Here is a 20103-nt window from a genome sequence, read left to right on the forward strand (position 1 = left end):
CGATCGAAGCCGCGCACGTTACGTTTTTTTTTAACAAGTCCCCCACAGTTCTCGTGCAATCTCTGTTGATCTGAGCTCCAGCTCTGACCAAGAAAAGCTCCGTGTTATCTACAGATACAGCTACAGATTATCATCTCATCTGATTCTGTTCACAACAGCAACACTTGCGGCCCATTTTACTTTCAGTAACTCCCCACATGATCGTGACGCTAACCTCTGTTCCACCAAGGTGCAATAGGCAGAACGAATGCTGCAAAATTTGCACATCGCCATGCTGGCATGGTGTGTTTATAAGAGACACAGTTGTGGTAATGTTACGCTGATTTGCCGGCACTGTGTGTCTTGTAAAAAGGTCTGTAGTCTATGGGGTTGATCCAAACTGGCCGTGGCATGGAAATTTTTTAGGTGCATCCCAGAAGTGGCTCGCCACACCGCACTGCTATAACAGTGATATTAAACGTGATCTCCTTCTTCTTCTTCTTTGTGGATTAATGGAGGATGGCTTAAACAAAATAACCGTCCAGGGAGGAGGATGGCGGAAAAGCCACTCCACGGTTAGGACTCTTCCGATGTGGATTGGCGCGGAGCGAAGCATGAGTGAACCTGATGCCTCCAGGGTTTTTCTAGCCTGAACTAAATAACTAAATGGCAGTTGTCCAGGAATCTGTCATCTCCCTCAGCCATTTCTGTCTTTTTATTTTTAAAATATCAAAAAAAAAGTTAAAAACTTCACATTCTAAATTATTCTTCTCATTTATTTATTTATTTATTTTTATTTTTTTCATTTTTCTGTCATTAAAGAACTCGGCACGTGTTCCTGCTCATTTCCACATCAGCATGTGGACACACCTTTAATGAGCTGTTTACATCCTACTACCTCTTCCTGCTGCACCACTCATTAGGCCCGTCAGTAAAATATAAAAAATAACAAAAATGAAGCGCTGCGGCCGCACTCATTAAGATTCTCCAGCAACATCTGTGCAGATGATGGTCCAAAGAATAACCAATCACTTGTACCAGAAATTTCTATTTGGTTGTGATTCCTAAGTGTTAATTCCAGATTAAAGAAATGTGATGTTTGTAGTACAAATATTAACATGAAGGATCTGTAAATCGTTATTAATCTCACCCTGGTGTTTATCTCTCTTCACGCGCATCGTTCATGTTTATTTTTCTGAGCTGTAACAGTTAATAAAAAACCAAGGCCGATGACTTTTGTAGCAGGACGAGGATTCCTCACATGACCCTGGGGGCTTCACACATGGTGGGGTGTGGCCTTCTTGAGAATATCAGACGCCATTACTCACCCTCTTGCAAGAATATTCAACTCAGTGTGCTCAGCTCAGCGATATCCCAGTTGCTTTGATTGGTCAAAACGCTAACTGCTCGTCTTCGTACGCGGTGTCAGTGAGATTTACGGCTGTTTGTGTTGTTAGTTGTGCCTGCAGCTGTGCTTCACCAGCCAACACAGTTCACACCTCTTTTTTTTTTGTAATCTAGTTTTAGTTTTTTTCTTTAAAATCAAGAGGAAAAGGACTAATGGAGCCCATTGCTGGCAGGTTTGAGGGAATTGGCTGAAGGCCAGGAAGTGTGAACAATTCCGGGTGAAAAGTCTCCAAACCCGACGCTTTCAGGCTCGGCTGTCCTCTGGTGTTACTTCAGTGAGCACTCATTGCCGCCAGGTTTGTGCTTGTCATGGGGACTTTTCTGTTCAATGAAAGTGATTAACTTTGTGTTTATAAATGAGCTGAAAATTGCTCAGTATTGTATGAACTGTGGAAATGTATGTGGCATTTTTACTGGAGATGGGCATTGGAAGTCAAAATAATCAGATTTGCATAATGCATCAATCACATTACACACACAGGAAAAACAATTCACTCTTTTCAGTAAATGTTTATTTTACGCTTTGCCAAAATTTATAATATATTACAAAAGTCTTACAAGTAAAATACAATAAAAAGGAATTAAACCACATGAAAAGTGTTTTGTCATGGTGTTGGGATAAAACAGTAGAACCAGGGAAATGCAATGTCATCACTGCCAGATTCAAGAAGATTAAAGCAGTTATATTTTTCTTTCTAAAATTGTGCAGCACACCAAATACTTCTTTTGAAATATAATTTCCCCACCATCAAAAAACATTTGCATTCATTCTTATAATTCCTATACTTTAGCAATTCTCCAAATATTCAAAAATGCCTCATCTTTGGCTTTAAGTCAACTTAAGCCATATCTTGGTTAAATATTTTTATTTTGAAACATCAGCTGGTTTTCCATTTTTCTATACGAGTGACCTTTTTCTTTCCGCTCGCAGGAGAACTAATGTATACATCTGTACAGTTGCCTGAATCTGCAGCTGGGTGCGAAGCTTTTCAGCCTTTCCTAATATTATTCTACCTTTAAATTCACAATGCATGTTCTACCTCAAGGAACCCCCTCGCTTTACTGACAAGCTGAGTGTCTGAGCCTTAGTCAGGAGTTATGCTGATGCCAGAAGACAGACAGAAGAGTGACAACAAGATGGATGCTCCCCACAACCCCCTGAGAAAGAAAGTGAGTGAAATCACAGCATTGTCCACCCAGCTGAAACGTAAGACAGATGGAGCTATAGTGAACACAGCACAACCTCCACCAAAACCATGGCAACAGCGAGGCAACAGGATGCCTGCCAGGCCAATCGCAGAAAGGAGCACAGTTGGACCTAAAGTAGGTCCCTGAGGTAGATTCAGGAAGGATGAAGGTCTTATGGACGAAGGTGGGCGCCAGTGAAACAGACGAGATCCATCATAACAAAAGTGGAGGAGCAACAGGAGGTTATCATTGTGTTTTATATCCTAAAGGGGTGATTTGAAACTGGATACAACAACCAGGCATTGCCACGCTGTCAGAAGAAGCTGTTAAACAGGAGCTAACTTAAGCCTGAAGGCTACAGCCCATGTGTTTCTATAGAGCTTACACATGTTGTGTGAAGGATTTCATCTTCAGAGTCTGAGCTGAAAACATTCAATCCTTTTCTTTTTTTTCACCAGAAATTTGTCATTTTATGTTGCTCTTCCAAGACAAGAGTCAGCTTCACAAAAGCTTCCTCCAAGTCACGGAGATTAAGTGTTTTGCTTGAGGATGCTTGTGTGTGGAACTGGTAGTGCGCAGTTATCTGACTCCGATCTGTCCAAATATCCATCCACCCATCGACCTGCCTATCTGCCTATGGACCAACCCACTTACTTCATCCTCACTAGGGTTGAGGCAAGCCTGTGTCTATCTCCAGAGTCGGGTACACCCTGAACAGGTCACCAGTCCATCAAAGAGACAAACCGACAAACACGCAGTCACACACTCACGCCTAGGGACAACTTATGGAGATTTTCCCACTCAGCCAAAGCTGCTTGGTGGAGAGTGGGTTAACACAGATCACCTCAGAAAATAGCCAGAAAGCTCGGGAGCAACCAGTGACTCCACCCCAGAGCCAATCAGCGGCCAACAGTCGAGACGCCGGCCCAGGTCAGCGCGGTAGGAACCACGAGAAATCAGGGATTGAAGAGGAGAAAGACAGTAGGGGGAAAAGACCAAACTCTGCTGTTGGAAAAGGCCACCAGACTCACTTTGAGTAGCGTTGTTGGGAAAAGTCTAGGAGTGGACTAGGATGACAATTCAGCCCTGGAATATCTCCATGTGTCCTACCGTCTGTTCGCCACCAGCCCTAGAGCCCACCAGCCGTTCTGGAATTCTCCAGAACTCAGAGATTGACTGTCTGCCTTTGAAAAAGCCCGTTAGAGTCTCCAGTCATCATGTTTTTGGTCTGTTGGAGGAACCGGAGTACTCAGAGAAACCCCACTCATCCATGAGGAATTTGAATTTCTGTTTTATCTAATCATTGTCTGATATTCACAGGAAGAAATAAACCGTGGTAGAAGCTCAGCCATTTTTATCTAGGTCTTCTTTCATAACCCTAAACGTGAATGTTGCAGCTCAAATTGAGAGTGATCCGACCAGGAAACGCGTTTCTGATTTCTTATAGTCCAGTTTTGGTGATCCTGTGTAAATTGTAGCCTCAGTTTCCTGTTCTTAGCTGACCGTGGTGACTCCCAGTGTGGACCGTTGCTGTTTTAGTCCAGTTTCGACAGCTTGTGTTCAGAGATGGGACTCTGTAGACCTTGCTGGTAATGAATTGTTATTTGAGCCACTGCTGCTTGAACCAGCTGCTGCTTGTTGGATATTTTCCTTTTTTCTGACCATTCTCCGTAAACACGAGAGATGGTTGAGGGTGGAAATCCCAGTAGAGCCACAGTTCAGACTGGCTTCTCTGGCACTTAAAATAGCCGTTTCCTCTATAGGAAACACTATTTCCACTATTTCTGGGAGAGGGAAAATTGACCGGGAGATACGATGGCTCAGTCCTCTCAGTTGCTGTGTCTCCAGCACAATTTTAGCTCTCTCTGGACTTTCTAAGATGTCAGCATACCACAACTGTGTAAGTGATGTCACCAAAATGTGTCCGTGCACATTAGTAACAATAAAGGTTTTCTTCTGTAGAAGCACGGCGTGATTTAATAGATTTGGAGGATCGGGAGAGCGGTTATGAGATGTAAAATGTGGCATTTAATGACCAGAGAAAACGTAGTTTTTAACGGTACTCAGTGAGACAACAAAGCCGAGTTAATTACGGTGTTTGAGGGAGGTTTCCGCTGCTTTTTATGGCGTATGGAATTTAGTAATGACCATTTTAAAGTAGAAAACTGCTCGTTTACGTTTCCTTCTATTCCGCTTCACGAGCAAATTTTCCAACTTTACTAATGCTGGTTGCTTCGGCGACGTATGCTGATGTTCTTTCCTTCTGACTTACAACCAGTTAGCATGAGTTAACCAAAGATTCCGCTCAGTGACTTTACCAGGCCATTCTGAGTACCTACCCCAGCTCAGGTACAGTGTTGGTTCCTGCAAAGGCCCCAGAAATTGGTGCTTTTGGCCAGCCCAGCGGTATGGAGACACGCGTAGTTCTGAAATGCCTAATCATGACGTTTTCAAAGTTCCAGTCTTCTTCATTCTCATTGAACTTCAGCATGTCGTCTTCATCATGTGTCGATGCCCAAAAGCATTGAGTTGCTTCATGTGGTTGATTGGCTGATTATCTAACAGATGAATAGGCGTACCTAATCATGTTGATGTTGGTAAAATATTTAATTTAAAGTGAGGCAAACGTAAGGGTCACTGCGGTTTAATAAATCAGTCAGAGAGACAGTTATGGCTCGTGTGCTTCATTTTTGGGATCAATCATGGCAAAACCATAACTTTAATCAAGTTATATAAAAGAAGGAGTGTTATGCTGTGTCTTCACATACAGATGAAATTTGAAACATTTGATTATCGTGCAAAACTTCATTGACTTCAGTGATTTTCCTTAAAAGGTGAAACAAATACACGAGATGGGCTGCATGGTGGTGCAGTGGTTAGCACTGTTGCCTCGCAGCACGAAGGTCGCAGGTTCGAAACTCGGCTGGGGCCTTTCTGCGTGGAGTTGCGTGTTCTCCCCATGCATGCGTGGGTTTCCTCCGGGTACTCCGGTTTCCCCCACAGATCACAACATGCCCTATAGGTTATAAATTGTAAGTCGCTTTGGATAAAAGCGTCTGCCAAATAAATAAACATAAACATAAATAATACATGCAAAGCCAGATACTTCAGGCTTTATTTGTGATAATCATGATGATTATGGCTTACAGCTTATAAAAACCCACATTCAAAATCTCAGACAATTAGAATATTGTGAAAAGGCTAAATATTCTAGACTCAAAGTGTCACATTCTAATCAGCTAATGAATCCAGAACACTTTCAAAGGGTCCCTGAGCCTTTAGATGGTCTCTCAGTCTAAGTTGATTTACTGAAATAAATGCTTTATATTCTAACTTTTTGAGTAAACGTTGCCATCTTTCTGTCTTCAGCACAAACTCACAGTCTTTCCTCACATGTGGTCATATCCTTCCCATATATTGCACTTGAAGCTTTGAAGCCTGGCACTGCCATCAGGAGCTGCTCTCCTCCCCTCCCGCTCTGCACACAACGAGCGGATATCGTCAGCCGAAGCACAGATCCAAGCTAGGCCACACAGATAACCCAAATCTAATCTTTCTCATCTCGCCTTGCCTCTTTTTATCCTCTGGGTTCAGACACAAACCTCACCCACCCCACCCTCTACTCCTTCCTCCTTCTTCATGTCTTCCACTGAGACTCGCAGTTTCATCCTTTACATTTTTTCTCACCCCTTCATTTTCACTGATTTCCTCCAATCTCATTACAACTGTAGTCTGCTGGGGCTGTTTTCACTGATGATCTCTCTTAACTCATTCACTGCCATTGACGACTAAAGTCGTCATTTTAGATCCAACCGTTCACTGCCAATGACGACTAAAGTCGTCATTTGCATTTTTTTACTGTTTGAGCATCGGAACGAGCCCCCGCGCTGAGAGAACAAACATCTCAGCCCTGAAGCCGATCTTCATCCGCATACGTCACAGATCACATGATCAGGAAGCAGACCATCCATGTGTTTGGAGATCGTTTTGGGCCGTTCCTGTAAAAAAAGTGAGGCGCGAACCGGAAAAGCGTCTGCCGATCACAATTCGACAACGGATTATGTAAGAACGGATAACGCTCGAAACACACGGCTTCTTCCTGATGTAAGAGGTGAGTCTCCTCTTTGTTTTGGTTGTTTTGGCATCGACATCATGCTAGCGCGCAACGTTCTGTGACTCTTAAAAAAACTGTAAAAACGGTGAGAAACGCTGGCAGCGAAGGCCGTTAGCGATCAGGAAACGGCTGGCGGTGAATGAGTTAATATGCAAACGTTATTAAAGTATCTTTCCGGAGTTTTCCCCTTTCAGAAATTATGTATGATTTTTCAGAAATCTGTTAGAGTGATTGTTTCATCGTGTACTAGGGATGTAAGAAAATATCGAAATGGCAATGAATCGTGATATTTTATCCTGTGATATTGTATCGATATTCAAAAGCTGTATATCGAAAATATTGATATGGTAATATATGGTGATATTGTATCCTGTAATTTTATATTGATATTCAAAATCCATGTATCAAATTTTTGGAAGAATTTACATGCAAATATTTGTGTATTTTCTTTTCTTTTGGTGCAATTCAAACGCAGACCGCTAGTTGGCAGCAGTGAGCAATGTGTTTTGTTTCCACCATTGAAATGTAAATCCCTCTGTTATGGTTCAGATACCTTGCGTTAAAAATTTTAAGTGACAGTTTGGACTAGGGCTGGGCAATAAATCGAAAATTTATCGTTATCGAAATTTCTGACTCTTATCGTGATCATTTTTCCCATGTCAATAAATTCGATAAAGAAATGAAAAGATGTGTAGGTTGGTAACGTTCACATCCCTTTAAGAAGCTGTACTACCTTGAGTCACGTAAAAATGTGATTCAAGTAATACATGTGACAGCCCCATCTAGTGGACAACTTTTGTTTCTGTGCATACCTATGGTTATCGAGGTGAAATTCTCAATATATCGTGATACTGATTTTAGGTCACATCGCCCAGCCCTAGTTTGGACTGTTTATTGAATATTCCTACAATAAATTCAGTCTTAAAACAATGCTAATATCGTCTGACTGAATGTATTGCAATATATTGTGATATGTTGTATCGTCTCCCCTGTATCGCGATACTTATCGCATCGCCAAAATTTCACCAATACACATCCCTATCGTGTACTGTCATAAAATATAAGCAATACACCCACAGATCTCCGCGCAATAGCGCCGACCAGAACTAACAAATAGTGTTAGACTACTGCTTACATGCTTCAAATTTAAGGAAGCACCTCAGCTGATGCAGAGTTGATTAACTTTTCACGGACAAGTCTCTAAAATATAAATATATGAAAGCACAACATGACGTGAGAATAACACTTGTAAAACAACATGTCTTAGCTCTGTTTGTCGGCTACAGAAGCACATAAATAAACAAGAAACGTGAAGTCGCCATCTTAAAAAAAACGGAAGGAGAAATTATTTTTGTGACATGCTTCTCAGCCACTAGATGGTGCCATCGGATGAGAGAAATACTATAGAAAAAGACTTTAAGCACCGGCTCTGTAGTCAGGCACATCCCCAGCCAGCCCTGTATTGCTGCAGAATTGATCATTTATGTTCCTGAATAACATCTGCATAGTAAATTCTCCAAAAATGTATTTACATTTTTTTCCCACTTAACCAGTTTTGGGCATCACGCTTACGTGTCTCCATACCAGCAGAGATGGAGAAGTATCAACTAGTACGACACATGTATTTATAAACGTCGTGCTTAAAATGAACATTGAGTGTATTTTACTAGTATATAGCTACCCTCTCATTGTGTTTAACTGCCATGGAGCCACTCATAGTGTAACACATGTATTTAATCTTTTTAACAAAAATCTTTGCCACATCTAACTGGTTTCTTTAACAATATATCTCCTGGCATTTTAATAAAACTTAAAACTATTTCCTGTAGATTTAAAATAATGACAGTCATGCTTGTTTTGGCTAAATGGGTTTTCGTTGGTTAGATCCGACTCTCATTTATACAGTTAGGGTTTGTTTTTTCCAAATCTCCACACAGTAAACCACGTATTTTTCATCTGAGGAACAAATTAATATCTGGAGGGTTTAATTATTCTTTGTAATTATAAAAAAATGGCCTTATTTTACATTGCTGAGTAATAGGGCTGGGCAATAAATCGAAAAGTTATCGTCATCGAAATTTCTGATTCTTACCAAGATAATTTTTCCCATGTCAATAAATTTGATGATAAAAAAATGAAAAGATGTGTGTAGGTTGGCAACGTTCATGTCCCTTTAAGAAGCTGTACCACCTTGAGTCACGTAAAAATGTGAGTCAACTAATACATGTGACAACCCCATCTAGTGGACATTTTAGTTCCTGTGCATGCCTGTAGTTATCGTCCATTCATCATTATCGAGGTGTAATCCTCAATATATCGTGATATTGATTTTAGGCCATATCGCCCAGCCCTACTGAGTACTAATGACAGCACATATTGATTTGAACTTACTTCCTATTTGTTACCTAATTTCTGTTATTGCACTGCAAAATAGTGGAGCAAATGAAAAATCTAATTAAAAAGAAAAAGATCATAACATCAGCTGTTTCTCTCTTGGCCTTGACTTACATATATTTTTTTCACTGTGCAGCCCAGAATATAACTCACCTCTCGTTGGCAAGTTTCCTGATCATTTTCATCTTTTCAGGCGGGCAAACTTGTTTTAATGGCTGCTTGGTTTGCCCTCTGGCACCTCGAGGCCCAAACTTTTCTTTAATGCGGTTTTAAAACACATTTTCACCCCGAAGGTCTGTGAGGAACATTTCAGCCTCTGCATGAGCTCCTCCACCCCCCCCCCCCACCCCACCCCCCAGAATTTAAATGTTTTACATTCTGTTTCTGATTGCAGGTTTCTGACAAGATTTAAAACTGAAAAAAAAAAACTGCATGGAAACTTAAATCCATCACCCCACATGGTCATGCAAAGTCTCAGCCTTTTCATGTAACTGACAGAATGTCTCAAGCAGTTTTTCCTCTCTTACACTTTAACAAGATCTCTCAGATTTCTCATGGTTTCTCTGCGTGTATTGTCATCCGATGCCCACACACCAAGGTAACTGTTAGCTCTTCAGTCTGTCTGAGCAGGCCAGTAGGTGTCTATTGTCCTCCTACACTAGGCCTGGGAGACTCTGTCAGGGTCCTAATGAGGACTGGATCTGACATGCTCTCCAAACACTGCTTCCCCTCAGCGCCCGCCCCTTCCTGCGCCTCTCTCGTGGAAATGACAGCAAAAGAGGTTGGGGCACTAGGAAGATTGTCAGCTGAATTATTGATGGGCCACAGTCCATCTGGTCAGTCGCTTCAGGGAGGACCGATTATAGATGACACCCTTAGATGGGTAAACATTTGCCGTTGCTATGAGACAGAGAAATCTCATTTATTTGGCGTGGAGAACTGGCAGCAGCTGATGAGGTCCAGCGTCCCATCATTAAAATCATCTCTCGGAATGAGAAGACAGAGACTTGCTGTGGAAGGTGGCTCGGAGATCTAACGTCTTCAGTTTCCTTTTATTTTTCTGCACAAACGAACGTGGACAGGATAAAGGCATCTGCGTTACAATCATCCATCCAGACGTGGTGTTCCTGCAGCTTTATGTAACAAACGGCATCACACAAATGAGTCACACACTGCCACTTGCTGGCTGCTTTGTTATATAGGAAGGTGATATAAAAGATAAAGCCATCCTGTAATGACCAGTCATGCTTGCAACGGTTTGTCTGTCATAGTTGTAGCAATTAGGTGTGGGGGGGTTGGGGGGGGGGGGGGGGGGGGTTTACTGAGAAGAAGCCGAAGCTGAAACGGTCAGTTTGGTGGGTCAAAAGGAGGGGTACAGCGTCTGTGGTTGTTTGGAAGATTGAAGCTGCTGTAAGTTGCTTAACAATATGACCGTAATGTCAACTATTTCAGAGCTGCCTGCTTCCAGCAGCAGCAGCAGCATAATTGAGCGACCGCCACTTGTTCGTTGTCCGATCTGATCTTCGGTGAGCACTTGAATTTCACCGCTGCTTTCTGAGAAGCCCTGATGCCTAATTTAGTGGATCTGTTTTAGCATGTACGCCTGCTTACTCTCAGGCGACGTTCTGCTGAGTAAATTATGCAGAGAACTCTTGGTTTCCGCCAACAGGGTTGAGCATCTGACGTGAGACTGCTGGTTGGGAGCGTCTGTTAGTAGACGGTTTTGAGGACATCGGTGTCGTGCTGCCAGCCTGGCGGATTGAGAGGAACTGGAGTGAAAATATACAGTAAAATCACTGATTTTAGTCATTTCCCAAAGTCTAATGCTATTGAATATGGTCTTAGAACCAGAGTCTGAGGTTCCGCTGTTTCTGAGATGGTGCTGTGACCTGTGGACTCCTCCATGCCTCAGTCAGCTCAAACCAGCAGCTTGTGAAATGAAGAAAGAAATGAGTGTGCAACAAAGGGTCTCCACCTGTCAGCCTGTCAGATCCAGCTTCAGCACTAGATATATTGGACAAGACGAGTGAAGCGGAGACTTGTAATATTCCTTTCAATCAGTGATTACCGCAGCTGGAGACTGAGACGCCTTTAACGTCTTGGTTTTATTTTGAATATTCCACTTCTCACCCATGGAAACCCATAGAAAAGGATCCTAATAATGCTCAGCATTGCTGACCAGACAAACCAGGTGCAGCCGCTGCTTGTAAGGGATCGACTTTGTGTCACCTAACCCTAATCCTAACCCCGAGACCAGAGAGTGTCTTATTATGGCCTGAGCAGAATTAACCTATCAGTCAGCAGAAGTCTTTAAATCATGTTTTAATGTTTTCTTAAGATTTAAAGGACAGATTTTTTTCTAAATCAGTTACTTATTTTTTTTTCATTTACAGTGGATATGATTATTGAGGTCACCAAGAAAATTTAGGACCATTATTGAGCAATTTTCGTGACTTTTCCAGATGAAATGCTGGCTGTTATCATTCACTTACATTGTTTATGCTAAGCTAAAGCTAACAGAATACTGCCAGATTAAGTGAATGGCTGCACTGGTTACGAAATGGTTTTTCCCACTTATCTTTATACTTATCTAGTCCAATAACTTCTGTCAATAAATGAAATCTAACTCTGGTGAGCATGGCTTCAGACTAAATTTCACTTGATGAGGGAATATCCTTTTACTGTTGCTTCCAAACTAGGCCAACAATCAAATCAAATCAAAGATACTTTATTAATCCCAGAGGGAAATTAGAGTTTCAGTACACACAATTCAGAGATCAGACATACATGGGCAAGACACATGACAAGAATTGGTGACTGTGGTCATTCGCAACCCTGAATCGCGCTAGCTTAATAGAGATAAGAGGGTTACATGAGGTTCTGGTGGAGGGGAAAAAAGGCACTTCAGAGTTACGCTCCACCGGGAGGGCAGCTTTGCACGGATGAGGTTTTTTCTTTACCTCGCTGACGTTTCCTTTGCGGCTGCAAACATCCTCAGAGCTGACGCTGATGGTGGCGTCACTTCCTACTCCGTTTATCCTTATCTGTGTTTAAAAAAGAACCAAAAATGGAATTTGAAGACAAACACAGCAAGAACGTACAAAAGAAGTTTGATTTGATTTGATTTACTCTGGAATTTTAACTGGAAAGGCACAGGTTAGAATTCCCAATCCATGACCTTCATTCTAACGTAATTATACTACAAATAACCGCTAAATGAAATATAAAAAAAAACTTTTCATGTAAAATTTAGGGTGGCAACATTTCAAAAGTGACAATTCTGATAAATTTTTTGGTAAAACAGAGTCAATAACTTTATTATTTTCATTATTATCTTTTTTAGAATCAAACATCTGAATTGTCCCTTTATGACTGTGTAATACCTTCTGTCTGAGCCTCTTGAGATTACTTGGAAGCTGGTTGGAAAATCTGCAGGAAGTCACGATAGAATCCTGTCCACAGTTGTTGTCTCACTCGGCACCACCACAGCTTAAACTCAGATTGCCCATTTTGAGAACAGTTCAGTTTAAAACACAATTATTAAAAGTAATTACAATTATCCGAGGCTGTATGGCTGACTGTAAATTCTCCCATATTTTTAGTTAATTTACAACTATTTGAAACCAGGCATTTTTATTCCAAAAAGGATAAAAGATTAATGGTTTTTGTGGCAGAGGAGAACATTTTGCACTTGAACGTTCATAAACATTCCAAATAGGAACCTTTTTTTATTTGGTCAAAAGATCATTTCACCCTTGGCTTTGAAAATCTTAAGGACAAATTTCTAAAAATCCTCCGTTGCATTTCTAGAGTTGATCATTTGTGAAACCAGACTTGATTTTAAATGAACCCATCTTACCGACGCTGCCTTTGCTGCACTTGTACCCAGACATTATGCATGCTGCCTGCATGTGCTTTGGTGTCAAAACCAGAGGACAGAATCAAGGAGACCATAAGCAGTGCTCTGAAACTGAGATGAAATATAACTTCAAACTGCAGACAGGTTTTCCACAGCCACGCTCCAGCCATTTCTCATCCTCAACAGATCAGGGTTTCAGCTCCCTTCATCTCCTACATCTCTGTGATGTGAGTAAAATGGAGGTGATATGAGCTATAAAAGAGACGAGGCTTTGTTCTCTCATTAAAAGCCCCCTTTTTACAGAGAAAGAGTCACTCTGCGAGTGGGAGATTCAAGGAAAGCCAACAAAGCTCTTTGCTGGCTGTTAAAACCCATCAGCGACCAGGCTCACAGTTTGTCATCTTATTGCCACATTATATTTCCACTGTGCATGTCACCTGTCTAGTCGGGCTTACAAGAGTGTTCTAAATACGAAGCAGAAAGGAAAAACAGGTGAGACAGCCTGTTGAACCAAGTTAGGAGTTGGGTCAAAAATATTGAAAAGAGTCCAAATCCCCTGAGTGACTGAGACACCTCGGCATGAGTCATCATTAGAATAAGAACACCGGTGGTTTTTTAAAATGTTTTTGTCACATTTAAAATAAAAGCTGGCTTGGTTGTGTGGTGAAAATAAAAAAGAACCGTGTAGGGTGTGCTGTAGTGTTTTGCTGTTACATGTTGTTGTAGTAAAGGGCTGCATCGTGGCGCAGTGGTTAGCACTGTTGCCTCGCAGCACGAAGGTCGCAGGTTCATAACTCGCCTTTCTGCGTGGAGTTGTGTGTTCTCCCCATGCATGCGTGGGTTTTCTCCGGGTACTCCGGTTTCCCCCACAGATCACAACATGCCCTATAGGTAAAAAAATAATTGTAAGTCGCTTTGGGTAAAAGCGTCTGCTAAGCACATAAACATAAACATAAATCCACTCATGTTTAACGGAAAGGATGAGATTTTCCTGGAACCTTTTTTACCGTATTGGTTGAAATGCTCTCCACATGCTAATGTCCAGCCATTAAAATACATTTATTGTTAAATAAATAAAAAATTAGAATAGGGAAAACTTCATCCATTCATTGTCTCATACTAATGACTGTATTCTAAAACTGCCCTCTGACCGCCCCTCCCCTCTCTGCACATAGCCCTCTATGTGCACAAATGGCGCTTTCTCGACTTGAAGCAGCTGAACAGGAAGCGAAGCCAAAAGCCTGGCTGCCTAATGTAGCAGGCTGAGTTCTCCATTCAGTTTGTGTTTTGTATTTTCTGATAAGAATCTGGTTCTGTTCTTGTTGGGAAACATTTAGGTGACGGACCCGTTGTCGGTCAACGCAGCCTGTCCTCTTCCGGCTGGTAAAGCAACGTGCATGTGTGCGTAGAGCCATCCAAGATGAGAAAGCAGACCGATCTTGAGGACATTTGGATCGTGTCCTGGAATTGTGGACCTGTTTGTTAGTAACACTGAGCTGCGGTGATTTTGAAGTTAAGAATAAACCAAGAAAGCTAAAATCTGCCTTGTTTTTCATCATTAAAAACCACACGATATTAGCTAGCATGCAACATTTTAAAATGGTTTTGTAGATAGATTATGGTGGGAGTTGTGCAAGAAAAAGTGCCAACAAAAAGCCTGGCAAGCCATCTTATATTTTTAAATATATATAATAATTCAATTAGAGATATATAGTGCTTTTCTAGGCACTCAAAGCACTTTCCATTATTCACACACTCTCACATTCACACACTGCCGGTGATGGTAAACTACCACATAGCCACCGCTACCCTGGGGCAGTCTGACAGAGATGAGTGTGTGTGTGTGTGTGTGTGTGTGTGTGTGTGTGTGTGTGTGTGTGTGTGTGTGTGTGTGTGTGTGTGTGTGTGTGTGTGTGTGTGTGTGTGTGTGTGTGTGTGTGTGTGTGTGTGTGTGTGTGTGTGCCTGCTCTGTCTTCTCGATCCCCAGTGAGTCGTGGAGGATGGCTGCTTATACTGAGCCAGGATTCTCTGGAGGTTTCTTCCTGTTAAAAGGGAGTTTTCCTCTCCACTGTCGCTGCATGCTTGCTTAGTATGAGGATTGCTGTATAGTCACTGACACTAGTCAGTGACTTGATGCAATTTGCTGGGTTCCTTATATAGGAAACATTATTTCTGATTGGCTTAATGAACTGTGAATTGGAATGTTTATTATGTGAAGTGCTTTGAGACGACTCTTGTCGTGATTTGGCGCTATATAAATACAATTGAATTGAATTGAATTGAATGAGGCTACCATTTTGCACCATTGACCCCTCTGACCTCCATCAACCATGGACCCAACAGCAGCATACCACTGGCGGGAGCTAGAGTTGTTCCCTCCAACCTCCGATTGCAAGACAACCCGCTCTACCACCTGAGCTACTGCTAGCTACGACCCACAGAAACCGCTCAATAATGGTGCAAAAGCTACTGTTGTCCTTCAGACTTTTTCCACACACATTTGGACAACACTAGGACCAACACCGCTACAGATGTCTGTCAACAGGGCAATGCGCTATACACTGCCAAAGAAGAAGCATATACATATTTTTGGAACAAAGGACTTCAGTAACTATCTGCTCATGTCTCAAAGAAAAGTCTGTTGTTTTCCTCCTTCGCAGCTCTGGAGAGCTGTGATTGGCAAGACATAAAAAGGCACAGGTCAATGGTAGACCTGCTGAGGCTACAATCAACCTGCTGAGCTAAATCTTTTGTTACTGCTACAGTTGGTCTAGCTTTTTGAGCAAAAACGAGTCCAAAACGTAAAATGATGTTATGTTTTTTGACAGCATCGGTTGCGTCCGGTGTCGTAACATTTTCTGTAACCATCAGATTCTGTGACTCTTGCGGCGGGGAGCCTGAAAAAGGGGTTTGAATCTTAGAGTTGTTATTTTTCAAATGTGGCTTGCTTGAATGGCTTTTTCCAAGAAAGGCATGCAAACTTTACTGAGTACTATTTCATCCTAGCAGTAACAGTACTTTTACATGGAAGGCTATACTTTCAGAATCATAAATGGAACAAAACTAATGATATTACTTGAGCTGTTCTTAGATCTCTACACTGGTTACAGTAAACTACAGAACAGACTTCAAAGTGCTACTACTAGTTTATAAATCATTCAATGGGATGGGACCAAAATACATGTCCGATCTCATTCTTGTATACACGCCCAATAGGGCTCTGAGATCCCTTGGAAACAATCAGCTGGTAGAACCTCGGGTCAGAACAGAACAAGGCGGAGATGCTTTTAGTTACTTTGCTGCTCACATATGGAATCAGCCTCCCCTTGACCTCAGATCTGCCCCAACCCTAGGGTTGTTTAAATAAAAACTAAAAACCCTAATGTACTCATCAGCCTTTAAATGAATTGTTTGTTTTGCTGCGTCGTCTCCACTGTAATCTGCGCTGTAACCTTGTCTTCTCCTTCAGCTCTAAACTGTAATTCCATTTGTGTGTTTTAATTTGTCTTTTTATGTTGTTTTTCCTGATAATTGTAAAGCACATTGAATTGCCTCTGTGTTTGAAATGTGCTCTATAAAAAAAGCTGCCTTGCGCTGAGATAAACTGTTAGAAGCCAGTATTTGAATCAACTCGAACCCGGAATTGGTGCATCTCTAAATAATACCGTTTGTTGCTGATGCAATATTTCTTGTATACCCATTGATCATTTTAGCTTTTCTCGTGTTTGGTACTGTTTTTTTTTAGCTTTAACAGAAAACCTAAACCGATGACCGTTAATAAAGCATAGGTTCTCCTTACTTCCCAAGTGGAATCAATACTCTGAGCTTAAGTGATGGGGCCACGTGGGATTCGCCCAAACTTGACTTATTGTTTCTGCTTTCCCAAAACTGTTTGCTGAGATTAGAGAAAATATAGACCGGATCACAATGAATCAGCTTTTCAGCAAGCAAACGCCAGACTGAGAAATGATGTACGAAGGAGTGCACGGGCCCAATTTCTCATGAGCTTTATTTTCTGAGGCGGGAGCCGAGAGGTTCCACTGGTAAATAGAAGTGGCAGACAAAGAAAAGTTTCTTTTCTCTGGGCTCTGATGTTGTTTGCTGTGGGACAGATGACATGCATGCCCGATGAGTGTCTGTGGCAGTTAAGAGCTGATAGAAACCCCATTTGCGTCGAGCCTCCCATTCTCAAACCTACAGAGACTTCCAACTAAAAGAAACGATGGCGACCCGTCGCCCGTCACGTTGGATCAATGCTGCTCTTTGCTGAGGTCCTTCGATCTTCCAGAGAGCTTTAAAATAAATCCTGTGAACATAACCGACCTAAAACCTGCTTTTAGCCTAACTTTACTGCTTAGAGAAGTGGGAGGTGCAAACACATAAAGTGCATTTACAGCAGCACTTGAGTGATGATGCTGGTGTGTTGGAGGAGGCGCTGAGTGAGGCTGAAGAGACCAGCGGCATGTCAGGGTAGGCAGATTTATAAACACTGCTTTTAATTTAGCGTCTGTGCTGCATACAGTAAATCACAGAGTAGATGCCAACCAAAGCGCTTTTACTGTAATCAGTCAACTCGTTTATAAACACGCTAACAAGAATAAACGACTGCAGGATAATTGGCAACCTTTGTTTCACGTCTGTCTGTTACTTAATGCACCGCAGGCAGTTCATTTAAATGTGAATGATTGCATGAACAGAACGATATTACAGTGAGTTAGAATGATGCACGTACTCCACAAGGGTGTGTGTGTGTGTGTGCACCTGTGGGAGATGCGGCTTTCCAGAGCAGCAATGGTGGTAGAAAAGACTGATGAAGAGAGATGAGAGGAGGCAGCGGGTCATTACAGCTCACTTTGATAAAATAGAGGAGGAGCAGACTCCAAAGAGAGTGCAACACACACACACACACACACACACACACACACACACACACACACACACACACACACACGCGCACACACACACACGGACATCAAGGCTGTGGCTGCTCTGTGTTCCCATCTTTTTTGCTCCTGGTTGACAACTGGAACAATAACATCTAAAACCAGGACAGGAGCAGCGACTCCAACAGAATGAATCAGGTTTAGTTCCAAGTCTCGTCATTAGCTGTTAGTATTTATATTTTGATTTAAACTAAAATCCAAACCATGATTCAAATGTGATGTTACATTAAAGAGCAAGTCACCCCCTACCAGATTCTTACTCAACTCCCACTTCCTGTTTGAAAAATGCAACAAATGCCACTAACAAATACACACACTCACGACATTGTGACATCATAATGTACCATCTAACATCATAGTGTACCTCTTAGCCAATAGCGATGGCATATTTGAATTCAAATGCTGTGCAGAGTTTTTACCTGACAACGGCACAACACTGACCGTTTTAGGCAGAATATTTAAATTTTAACTAAAAAGAACTAAAATGCTGAATTATTGACTACATTGGCCAACAGCACGATCAGACACTCATTTATATGGTTTATCAGCAAAAAAATGTTGATTTGGAGTGACTTGCTCTTTAATGTTTGGAGGTTTATGATACGATTCTGGGGAAATATTAAATGTATTTTTAACTGGATATTTAATAATGATCTGTTTACTTTATTTTTAGTTTAAATGATTCAGCTATTTTATATTTAAATAAATTCTCAGGATTGTGAAGTTTTGACATAAATCTGAAAATATTGAAACTTTCTTCAGCATTCTCACCCTTCTAGACTTTAGAAATAAACAATTTTTAAAGAAAATGAATGATGAATACATTTAACAGCATGCTATTAAATAAATTTTACTTTTCTTGATGACTAATCTTTAGTTTGGAAATATCATGATTTAATTTTAATTTTAGTCTAAAAATTATGCAATTTTTTTTTCAATATTCTGATTTTGTATGGGTAAATAATGACACTTTGACATTTTGACTGATTTCTGGCGCCATTTAAACATTTTTTCTGATATTTCAACTTAATTCCAAAGATTCTTCCTGTTTTACCCTGACATTCTTACTTTCATTTGGAAATAATATTTTAATTCACAAAATCTCTGTGACCAGATTACATGATGAAAATGACATATAGTGTTCAATTAAACTCAATTTGGTTTACTTACATAGCACCGATTCACAAGAGCCAAGGCACCTGATAAAGTAAACATTTCAATTGAATCAGTGCATTGAGTTCAGTTCATTATGCCAACTAGTTAAAAGTTTTCTATGTGAGGAAACCCAGCAGATTGCATCGAGTCACTGACTTGTTGTGTCAGTGACTTTGCAGTTTTCCTCATACTAGGCAAGCATGTAGCGCCTGTGGGGAGGAAAACTCCTTTTAACAGGAAGAACCCTCCTGCTGACCCTGGATCAGTATGAGAACTCATCTGCCATGACTGTGTGGGGCTTTGAGAAGACAGCAGACACGCACATAAAAAAAGATGGACTAGTAGTAGTACTTTCTTGAAGGAGTGGTTGATTTGTTTAATCCAGATACATTTGCAGTGGTCTCTAGTATGAATTAACATACTGGTGCAACTTTTCTCTGACCTAAAAGTCACCCACATCTTCAGACAGCAGGTTTTGGAATCTTATTTCCTGATATTTGGACATCTCGCCTCAGATTGGATAACAGCAACATGACTCTACCACTGACTTGCAACATGGATGTTTTATCTCCACAATAACACAAGCCTGGAGGAGTTCTGCTGTGTGGTGGTGTTGCTAATGCTAATGGTTAGCTTCTACTAGCAGAGACACAAGTCACGTTTACATGCACCAAATTTCCCCAATCCGATTCAAATTTCGGTTGATCCAGGAATCCAGAATCTCTGTTTACATAGACACTAGCTAAAATGATCCGATCATGCCGTGAGTTTATATGCACCAAGTATTCGGTCAGATTAAATAGGTTGAGCATGAGCAGAGTTGTCTTTCCCGGAAAAAAAGTAAACAAACATCATGAAACGAAATGAAAATTGTAAAAACTTCCAGCTTTCCTGATTCGTTTAATCATTTTAATGATTTTATTTTGCTCGTAGAAGTTACGTTTTCTTCAGTAAATAACTGCAGGTTTACGCTTTGCTGCGTTTTATTGTTGACAATATTAAAATAAGGGAGGGTTAAGCTTGGTTTTTGCTTGAGGCATTCACTTTCCGCTTGGTGATGCGGC

General features: G+C 41.2%; 1 protein-coding gene across 2 annotated transcripts in view; it reads left to right on the forward strand.

Annotated features, from left to right (window-relative positions):
• LOC107379332 (mannosyl-oligosaccharide 1,2-alpha-mannosidase IA) overlaps positions 1–20103 on the forward strand; it is a 316181-nt gene that overhangs the window by 264044 nt on the left and 32034 nt on the right. The window lies entirely within an intron of this gene.

This window comes from Nothobranchius furzeri, chromosome 5 (assembly GCF_043380555.1).
Source record: "Nothobranchius furzeri strain GRZ-AD chromosome 5, NfurGRZ-RIMD1, whole genome shotgun sequence".
Taxonomy (NCBI): domain Eukaryota; kingdom Metazoa; phylum Chordata; class Actinopteri; order Cyprinodontiformes; family Nothobranchiidae; genus Nothobranchius; species Nothobranchius furzeri.